This window comes from Odocoileus virginianus, chromosome 10 (genome assembly GCF_023699985.2).
Source record: "Odocoileus virginianus isolate 20LAN1187 ecotype Illinois chromosome 10, Ovbor_1.2, whole genome shotgun sequence".
In the NCBI taxonomy this organism is placed as follows: domain Eukaryota; kingdom Metazoa; phylum Chordata; class Mammalia; order Artiodactyla; family Cervidae; genus Odocoileus; species Odocoileus virginianus.
In genome coordinates, this window is record NC_069683.1 from 46107714 (window position 1) to 46118457 (window position 10744).

Sequence of the window (10744 nt, forward strand, 5' to 3'; positions counted from 1 at the left end):
CAGAGACAAGCCCAGAGACAGAAAAAAACCCAGAGAAGGTTTTGAGATCTGACCACAAGGGGGCCCTGCCACCCAACCAGGGGTAGATTCTAAGATAGAGGACAGGGAGAGAAAGTGACTGCAGAGAGCAGCCTATTTTGGAGAGAGCTGGAACCTTGGAGAGCGTCATGCTTTCTCCTGCTATTCTGGGGCCTGGAATAGGCAGAATAATTCTCGCGTGTCCAAGAGTGATCGAGAGGCAGCAGAGACACATCAGACCTAACGAGGTCACACAAGCAGGAACCAGGCAGCATACATCCCAGTGGACACTTGGGAGGCCATTTAATATTGGGTTGGCCAAAAGGTTCATTTGCGCTCTTCCATAACATCTTACAGAAAAACCCAAACAAACTTTTTGGCCAACCCAATAACAAGGGCCACTTCCTCCAGGGCTTTAGTAAATATGTATGGGACACCCCTCAGAGTTCAGGCAATCCTTGAAGAAAGGAAGGGCAACTCCATCAACAGACTGAAACTCAGTTGTCCACCACTCCAGTTAAATAGGGGCTGGCTCCACATAGAATGGTTTCCCAGGTAGGTCAGTAAGAAAGAATTCACCAGCCAAGGAGGAGACTCAGGTTCAATCCCTGGGTCAGGAAGATCCCCTGGAGAAGGAAATGGCAACCCAGTCCAGTATATTCTTGCCTGGGAAAGCACATGGACAGAGCAGCCTGGCAGGCTACAGTCCATGGAGTCGCAGAGTGAGACACGACCTAGCAACTAAACAGCAGCCACATAGAAATGTAGCCACATTACAAAAAAACGTTAGTTTCCTGTATATCCGAGTTGGTAGGCTAAGAGAATACCTCTGTTTGAGAACTATGGGAGGAGAGAAGTTGAAAACTAGCAAATTTTTGGTAGTAAACTAGATAGATAATGCCACCATTCATAGATGTGGGGATTAAAGGAAGGGGAGCAAATGGAATGGAAAATGGTAAGTTTAAAGGTTCAGACACGCTCAGATGGAGGTACTGATGTGATGTCCAAGGGTATGTCAGGAGGCAGTTGGATGACTATGACTGGTACTCAGGAGTGAGTACACATTTAGGCATCATCAGCCCATACAAGTAATAGCTGATGGATGAGCGGGAGATCAGATGAGCTCAGACACTCACTACATGCCAAGTGCCACTGAAAGCTTTTTGTTTATATGAACTTTTCTTTTTTCACCATGCCATATGGCTTACGGGATCTTAGTTCCCCGATGAGGGATTGAACCCGCACCCTCAGCAGTGAAAACATGGAGTCCTGACCACTGGACTGCCCAAGAATTTCCTATATGAACCCATTTAGTCCTCAAATCAACTCCATGAGGAAGCAGATACTACCATCCCCATTTTTTTAAATCTCTCTTTTGATATGCACACACTGCTATATTTATCTACCTATTTATTTTTGGCTGCACTGGGTCTTCGTTGCTACACACAGGCTTTCTCTAGCTGTGGTGAGTGGGCTACTCCCTAGCAGTGGTGCAGTGGCTTCTCTTGTTGCGGAGTCCAGGCTCCAGGGGCAGGGGCTTCAACCGGCAGCACATGTGTTCAGCAGCCGTGACTTGTTGGCTTGAGGGCACATGGGCCTCAGTAGTTATGGTCCACGGGCTTAGTTGCTCCGCGGCATATGGGATCTTCCCGGACCAGGGATCAAATCCCTTGTCCCTGTGTTGTCAGGCAGATTCTTATCCACTATGCCACTAGGGAAGTCCCCCATTTTCTGTTATAGTATGAAGATACAGATGTAAAAGTTGCAGGGCTCGCGCTAGTAACCAGAGGAATCAGAAGTTACCTCAGGAAATCTACAGTACACAATCTGCAAGTATAACAACCACGGTGCTATAAGCTCTCTGAAAGCTGAGAATGAAGCAACACCAGAGGAAAGGGGGAATGAGAAGGAGGTAGCAGGGAGTAAAGGAGCAAAGCATTATCACACAATCTGTAGGCAGTCTCAACTTTGCAAGAGGTCTAGTAATCGAGTACAGCTGAAAAGGCCCATTGGAGCGAGCAAGCAGAAAAGGATGCCGAGTGGGTGCAGGTGGTTCCCAGCTGTCTGCAGAATAGATGGGGAGGTGGGGAGACAGTGTGCACAATTCTTCCAAGAGAACAGTGAAGAGAAGAGAGCTAAGAGATTTAGAGATTTATGGTTTTTTTAAGGGGAAGAATTGGGAGACTCATACGTCAAAGGGAAAGTCGGCAGATATCATACAACATCCCTTGTATGTGAAATGAACTTACTTGCAAAACAGAAAGAGATTCACAGACATGAACTTGCTGGATGGCGGGGGGAGAATGAAAGGAAGGGGAAGTTAGGAGATTTGGGATGGACAGGTACACACTGCTATATTTAAAATGGATAACCAACAAGCACTTACTATACAGCACAGGGAACTCTCCTCAATGTTATGGGGCAGACTGGATGGGAGGGGAGTTTGGGGGAGAATGGATACGTTATATATGTGGCTTGAGTCCCTTCACTGTTCACCAGAAACTATCACAACACTATTAATTGGCTATACCTCAATATGAAATAAAAAGTTCTAATAATAAATAAAATGGATAACCAACAGGACCTACTGTAGAGCACACGGAACTCTGCTCGATGTCATGTGGCAACCTGGATGGGAGGGGACTCTGGGGGTAAAATGGATACACGTGTATGGATGTATGTATACACTCAGTATGTATGGCTGAGTCCCTCTGCTGTCCTCCTGAAACTACCACAACATCATTAACTGGCTATACCCCAATACAAAATAAAAAGTTAAAAAAAGAAAAAGACAGGACTCCACAGGGACAGTGACTGTGAATGTGATGAGGAAGAATACTGAATGGAAACACTTTCCATCCCTGATTTCCAACCTCAAACTGGTCTTAAAGCTGCCTAACAACCCTACTGTCTGTCCACAGTTCATACACTCGCTCTCCCACCCACTGGGCCATACTAGCTAGTTCTCAAAGGGTCATCCCTAGACCAGCAGCCTCAGCATCACCCAGAAACTTCCTAGAAACTCAGATTCTCAGGCCCACCCAGCTCTCCAGAACCAGAAACTCTGGACGGGGCTTGAACAGACTCTAGGTGATTCTGATACACACTCAAGGTTAAGTGTCCCGAGATGACTAGTGCATCAGCACCCCCCAATTTCTCTAAATTTCTATCCCCTCTTCCATCTAGCTGACCTTGCTGCCTAATTCACTGAGGAAAAGAGGCCATCCGAGAGAATCTCCACCAGGTTCCACCACATCCATCCATCTCTCTGCCTTGGTGCCTATATTGGTGCCTATATTGCCTTCTCATTCTGGATGCACGTTAGTGTCCTGACCAAAGTCAAGCTCTCATTCTGTACGAGATCCCATCCACTCATACCTCATCAACAAAGTTGCTCCACTAATCTCTGTCCCGCATCATCTGACTCTACTGGCTTTTTCCCATCAATATATAAACGTACAACTATTTTTCCCACTTAAAAAATTGTCTTTGTAACTCAACAGGGCCCCATGGGGCCCTCCCAGCACACAGCCACCTATACCCTCTGCCTTTCTCTTATTTGTAGAAAATCTTTAGCCTCCTAGGCCATCCCAAAGAACAAATTTAATCAGAGAAGTGAGAAAATGCAAAATGAAAGGAAAACAGTCAAGCAAGACAATAAGTTTATCTATTAAACCAAGTCAAGGGGGACTTCCCTGGTGGCCCAGTGGTCAAGACTCTGTGCTCCCAATGCAGGGGGCCCTGGCTCGGTCCCTGGTCAGGGAACTAGATCCCACACACGGCAACAAAGGCTCCCGCATGCCAAAACTAAGACTTGGCACAGCCAAATACTTTTTTCAAAAATAAGTAAATAAATAAACCAAGTCACAAACTTTAGTTCCTCCTCAAGGGCTATGGAAAATATTCTGAGCCATATCCTTTGAGCTATTCAGCAGATGCTGAAACCCTCACCATGTGAAGAAGTTAACTACATACTGACCACAAACACTTAGACCCCACACAGTTGGAACTGAAAATGTGCAACTCAGACTGGGACTTAAACCCATCGTCTTCTAACCGAGATCATACACCTGGTCTCAGGACTTAACAAAACTCAGGTTATTGATGTCTCATCACAAAAAGAATTCAGTGACAGACAAAGTGATAGGTAAAAAGTGGACTTAGAACATACTCCACAGACAAAGGGTAGGTCATCCCAGAAGGCAAGAGCGGACCCAGCGTATGGGGTTGTCAGTTTTTACCCGGGTGGGTAATTTCATATGCTAATGAGTGGGAGGAGTATTCTACCTATTTGGGGGAAGAGGTGGGAATTTCCAGGAATTTAGGCCACTACCCACTTTGACCTTTAGGGTTAGCTCTGAAGGGTCAAGGTGCTGGAGGGTGTGTCATTTAGATGCTAATGTATTATACTAAGCATATAAGGAAGCTCATTTGCCATCACTTCATGGCAAACCAGATAGGGAAACAATGAAAACAGTGAGAGACTTTATTTTCCTGGGCTCCAAAATCACTTCAGATGGTGACTGCAGCCATGAAATTAAAAGATGCTTGCTCCTTGGAAGCTATGACCAACCTACACAGCATATTAAAAAGCAGAGACGTTAATTTGCCAACAAAGGTCTGTCTAGTCAAAACTATGGTTTTTCCAGTAGTCATGTATGGATGTGAGAGTTGGGACTATAAAGAAAGCTGAGTGCTGAAGAATTGATGCTTTTGAACTACGGTGTTGGAGAAGACTCTTGAGTCCCTTGGACTGCAAGGAGATCCAAACAATCAATCCTAAAGGAAATCAGTCCTGAATATTCATTGGAAGGACTGATGCTGAAACTGAAACTCCAACACTTTGGACACCTGATGTGAAGAACTGACTCACTGAAAAAGAGCCTGATGCTGGGAAAGATTGAGGGCAGGAGAAGGGGACGACAGAGGATGAGATGGTTAGATGGCATCACTGACTCGATGGACATGAGTTTGAGTAAGCTCCGGGAGTTGGTGATGGACAGGGAAGCCTGGCATGCTGCAGTCCATGGAGTCATAGAGTTGGACATGTCTGAGCGACTGAACTGAACTGAGTGAGGCTCAAGGTCCATTGGAATCCTCTGCCATCTTGGACCTAGATGTTTCTAATCAGTTTGTCATGGTGGCTCAGTGGTAAAGAATCCACCTGCCAAAGAAGGAGACACGGGTTCAGTCCCTGGGTTGGGAAGATCCCCTGGAGATGGAAATGGCAACGCACTCCAATATTCTTGCCTGGGAAATCCCATGGACAGAAAAGCCTGGCAGGCTACAGTCCACGAGGTCGTGAAAGAGTCGGACACAACTTAGCAACTAAACAACAATTCTCTAAAACCATTTAATGTCGGAGATGTCAATGACAAACTGGCACTTGCCATAGGCATTCGCCATCTGCCTCTGCAGGGATCGACTCCTGTGCTGTCGCAGCTGTTGATCTTCCACATGCCCTGAAGGAAGTTCAGGGTGGAAAACAGGAACTAGATACTTTGTGTTCCAGGAAAACTGGCAGAACAGGTCCTTAGATAGCTAGATATTTTCAGGAACTGATTTTATGAGCCCAGTCCTTGCATCTCCTCCTATCTAGAAGAGCACTAAATCCCCTCTTGGTGACATCAGCTCCTCTTGGTTGGCAGAAAACTTCTGCAAAGAAAGTGCTTGATTGTATGAATTCCCCCTTCACAAAACCACATACACTGACCTCCCCACCACCTCAACTCATTGGAGCAGTTTCTCAGAGCTATCTGAGGTGCAGCATCTCGGGCTGCAGTTCTCATTTTGCCCCCAAATAAAACTATTTTGCCCCCAATAAATCATAACTCTCACACTGTATATCTTTTTTAAGTCGACAGAGAGCTCCAGGATTCAGTCCTTGCACATCTTTTCTTTCCTGTTTATATTTGCTCCCTTGGTGATTTCTTTTAATCTCATAGCTTTAAATAACATCCGTATGCTGATGACTCTCAATTGTATATCTCCAACCCAGATCTTGCCAAACATGAAAATCCAACCTCTTTCTTGGTGTCTTGACACGCCTAATAGACATCTCAAACTTAATACGTGTTAAATCAAGTTCCTGATCTTCCCCTCACTCCCAAATCTGCTCCTTCTGTGATATGTGTGTGCACGCGCACACGTGCCCACTCAGCTACTCAGTCTTGTCGACTCTCTGCGACCCCATGGACTGTAGCCTGCCAGGCTCCTCTGTCCATGGAATTTTCCGTGCAAGACTACTGGAGTGGGTTGCCATGCTCCAGGATCTTCCCAATCCAGGAATTAAAACCCGTGTCTCCTGTATTGGCAGGTAGATTCTTTACCACTGAGCCACCTAGAACAAAATCTGACTACATGTTGGATCTTTGTTTTACTTTAATCTTTGCTTCCTGTTGCTTTTGTTCACTAACAGGATACTGTCTGTACATAATGGTCTGCCATAGGGAACCCTCCCTTCTGCCTGAAGATTAAACCAAAGTGCCTTTGTTTAGGGAGACATCCGGATCTTGTCCACCTGTGAATGGCTATAAGAAAGAAGAAATTAACACATTTCCTTCCCTCTATTACCCAAGACTGGCCATTCCAGGAGATACTTGCAAGATTTATGACCTTTTGGGGCTTTCTAGGTGGCTCAGTGGTAAAGGATCTGCCTGCCAATGCAGGGGACTTGGGTTTGATCCCTGGATTGGGAAGATCCCAGCCTGGCAGGCTACAGTCCATGGGGTCGCAAAGAGGCAGGCACGACTGAGCAACTTCATTTCACTTCACTTCTTGGAGGAGGAAATGGCATCCACTCCAATATTCTTGTCTGGGAAATCCCATGGACAGAGAAGCCTGTGGGCTACAGTCCATGGGGTCACAAAAGAGTTGGACATGACTGAGCATACACACACGGCCTTTTTAAATACCTTACTTCCTCACCTCCTCCCCCTCTCTGTTCTATAAAAGACACCCAGACCCCGACAAGATTTTTTTTTTGAGACACTAGTCTGCCATCTTCTCTGCCAACTTTCCGAATAAAGTCACTATTCCTCGCCTCAGCACCTTGTCTCCCAATTTACTGGCCTGTTGTGCACAGAGCACAGACAGCTAGGACTCAGTAAAACTGCCACAGCCTACACATACTCAGTTAATGGTCAGGCCAAAAATTCCTCCCTTTTTCTCATGTCACCGAATCCACCAGGAAACGCTATTGGCTCTGTATTCAAAACATCCAGAATCCAACTGCTTCTCACCTCCTCTCCTGTTATCACACTAACCAGAGCGACCATCACCTCTCTTGGGATGACAGTAGTGACCTACTTGATCTCCTGCTTCTACTTTGGCTCTCTTCAGATCTGTCCTCCATGCTCTGTGGGGTCCCATACCAAGGTCACAGATGCGAGACCTTGAACCAAGGCCATCATTGGAACTAACTGAACCCAGTTGTAACCGTTGCCAAAAGCCCCCCAATCCTTAAAGGCAGCTTCCTGACCCCAAATTAAGCAAAAATACTCACCCTAACCAATAACCTAATGCAACCTTTCCTGCAGGAATTTTTTGTCTTGAGGCTATAAAAATTGGCTACTAACCCACAAAAACTGTCAACTCTCCCTGACCTGTCAGAAGGTCAGCCCGCTGCACTTGAAGCACCCTAAACTCACTCCCTTCTGAAATACTCTGTGTCTGGAAATTCTTATCCAACCTAGGCTCAGGCTGCCATGACATACAGTAGTTTTAGGGACTCTGTTAAAGCAAAAATCAGATCTATGTCCCTCCTCTGTTCAATGGCTGCTATCTCAGAGTAAAAGTTCAGTTCAGTTCGTGTCCAGCTCTTTGGGACACTATGGACTGCAGCACACCAGGCTTCCTGTCCATCACCAACTCCCGGAGTTTACTCAAACTCATGTCCATCGAGTTGGTGATGCCATCCAACCATCTCATCCTCTGTCGTCCCCTTCTCCTTCTATCTTCAGTCTTGCCCAGCATCAGGCTCTTTTCCAATGAGTCAGTTCTTTGCATCAGGTGGCCAAAGTATTGGAGTTTCAGCTTTAGCATCAGTCCTCCCAATGAATATTCAGGACTGATTTCCTTTAGGATGGACTGGTTGGATCTCCTTGCAGTCCAAGGGACTCTCAAGAGTCTTTTCCAACACCACAGTTCAAAAGCATCAATTCTTTGGTGCTCAGCTTTCTTTATAGTCCAACTCTCATATCCATACATGACTACTAGAAAATCTTTCCAGTAAAAGTTAAAGTCACTGAGATGCTCTTAGGATCCAACAAGGGTGTTCCCTTATCTCTTTGACTTCGTCTTCCACTCTCTAGCTTGCCCTCTTTCACTCCAACTGCACTGATCTTCATTCTCTTCCTCAAAGGTGGCCTATCTCAGGACATGTGCATTACTGTTCCTTCTGTTTCAAATACTCTCTGCCCAGACATCCAGACGGCTCACTCCCTTAGCTCCTTTGGGTTATCCAAAGTCACTTTATCATTGGGACCATCTCTGATATCACCTGACACACTCTATCATCCTCCCTGCTTTCTTTGCCTCTATCACTCTGACTGCCATCCAGTACTATGTATTTTACTTATTTCCTTATTTGCTTATTGCTTCCTACTTCTACTAGAATGTAAGCTCCTTAAAGGCAAGGACTTCGCCTGTTTTCTTCACTGCTGTATCCCCACTTCCAGGAAGATTACCCAGCATGTCCAGTAGCTATCTGTAAAATGCAATGGAAGGAGGGTCCTAAGGTAAACAGAGTAGGCGGTCCCTGGAGAAAGAGAACTAGGCATGGCTTTCTTGACAGAAGAGAAGCCATTTTTGGCCGAAGCTGTTTTGTCATCTAAGCCTGGCCTCAGTGGCAGCTCTTGAACAGGTTTCAGTGATCAATGACCATGAGTGAAGGGAAAGAATGCAGAGATAAAGGAAAACCAGTCAAGAAACAATTGCTCAGTTAAGTAATAGTAAACAATAATGTAATAAAAAGAGTCCTAGTTCTTACTCAAGGGATATATATAAGAATCTGATGTCAATCTTTTCGTTCAGCTGGATCTAAGGTCCTCACCAAGGTGGAGGATGATAACTTATCTGCTGAGACCCTAGACAGGTCTGAATCTAGGGAATGATGCTGACCTTTTCCAACACTCTGACTTCAATCAACTAAGGCTCTCTTTTAAAAAGCAGAGACATCACTTTGCCGACAAATTCCGTCTAGTCAAAGCTATGGTTTTTCCACTAGTCATGTATGGATGTGATAGTTGGACTATAAAGAAAGCTGAGCACCAAAGACTTGATCCTTTTGAACTGTGGAGTTGGAGAAGACTCTTGAGTCCCTTGGACTGCAAGGATATCCAACCAGTCAATCCTAAAGGAAATGAGTCCTGACTATTCATTGGAAGGACTGCTGCTGAAGCTGAAACTCCAACACTTTGGCCACCTGATGCGAAGAACTGACTCACTGAAAAAGAGCCTGATGCTGGGAAAGACTGAAGGCAGGAGAAGGGGATGACAGGATGAGATGGTTGGATGGCATCACCAACTCGATGGACATGAGTTTGAGCAAGCTCCGGGAGTTGGTGAATGACAGGGAAGCCTGGCGTGCTGCAGTCCATGGGGTCACAATGAGTCAGTGACTGAGGGACTGAACCAAACTGAAGTCTCTCTGTTAACCTTTGATCCAATTCTATGCGGAATTCTGCTTAAGCCCCTTCATGAATATGCATACACTGCTCAATCCCTTTCATGAATATGCATGTACCCTTAGCTTAAAATTTCCCCAATTTTGCTGTTCAGGGACACACTGCTTGGGGAAAGATCCCATCTACCCTCCTTACTTGCTGCAAGTAATAAATTCTTCCTTCTCCTGATCTTTTGGCTTGGTTGTGTCTTTTGGCGTGACACCCACCAAAAGGGGAACCCGGTTTAGGGGTAACAATAAAGAAACAAAAGAGCTGAGATCTGGAAGACATTTGTCTTGCACAAGAGGGACACAGCTCTCACTGCTCCTGGAGCAGAGGTAACAATGAATTCAGCTATGTTCGTAGGCAGAACTTTGAGGATTTCCCTCCTGATTGCCTCTAGTTCCTCAGGGAAAAAGAAGACAAGGAGGGACTTGGGAGAGTGGTAATGGACAAATGCCAGCTGTAGAGAATAAGAGAAGCAGTTAAGGACACTTGGAAGGACAGATGGTCCAGGTGAAACTGAAAACCTTGGACTTGCCTTGGCACCAATCTACCTGGCCGTGTGGTTTTCTTCACGGTGGAGGAAAGGGGGGAAGGTTATATACAAAGAATGGAAGTGACAAAAAATCAAGTTTCCTTTGGCTTTTTCTTGAAAGACAAAAAGAGAATCTCTTCTACTGACCCAGTGCTACCGTTTACCCACTTCAGGAAACACCACCAATCACTCGTCTCATGTTAGTAAAATAAGCAGAGAGTGTCTTAAAGAGTAGAGAAGAAGGGAAGAGGAAGAAGAACTGGCCCTCTCCCAGCTGGGTGGGAAGGAGCTGGAACATTTACCCTTCCCTAAAAACTGAAAGCTGATATGTATGCCCTGGGGTTCAACGCTGAGCCTTCTCCCCGTGACCCTTCCTCTTTCCCAATACCTTCCAGCTGTCCCGTCGTGTCATATTTAGGTCCACTTCAGGTGCTCCAACCACCCACTCCAAGCTCCTCTGCCTTTTCTCCACGTGGTTCTCTGTATATGTCGGTCGCCTGGGAGATCCTGGTCGGGCGGGGCT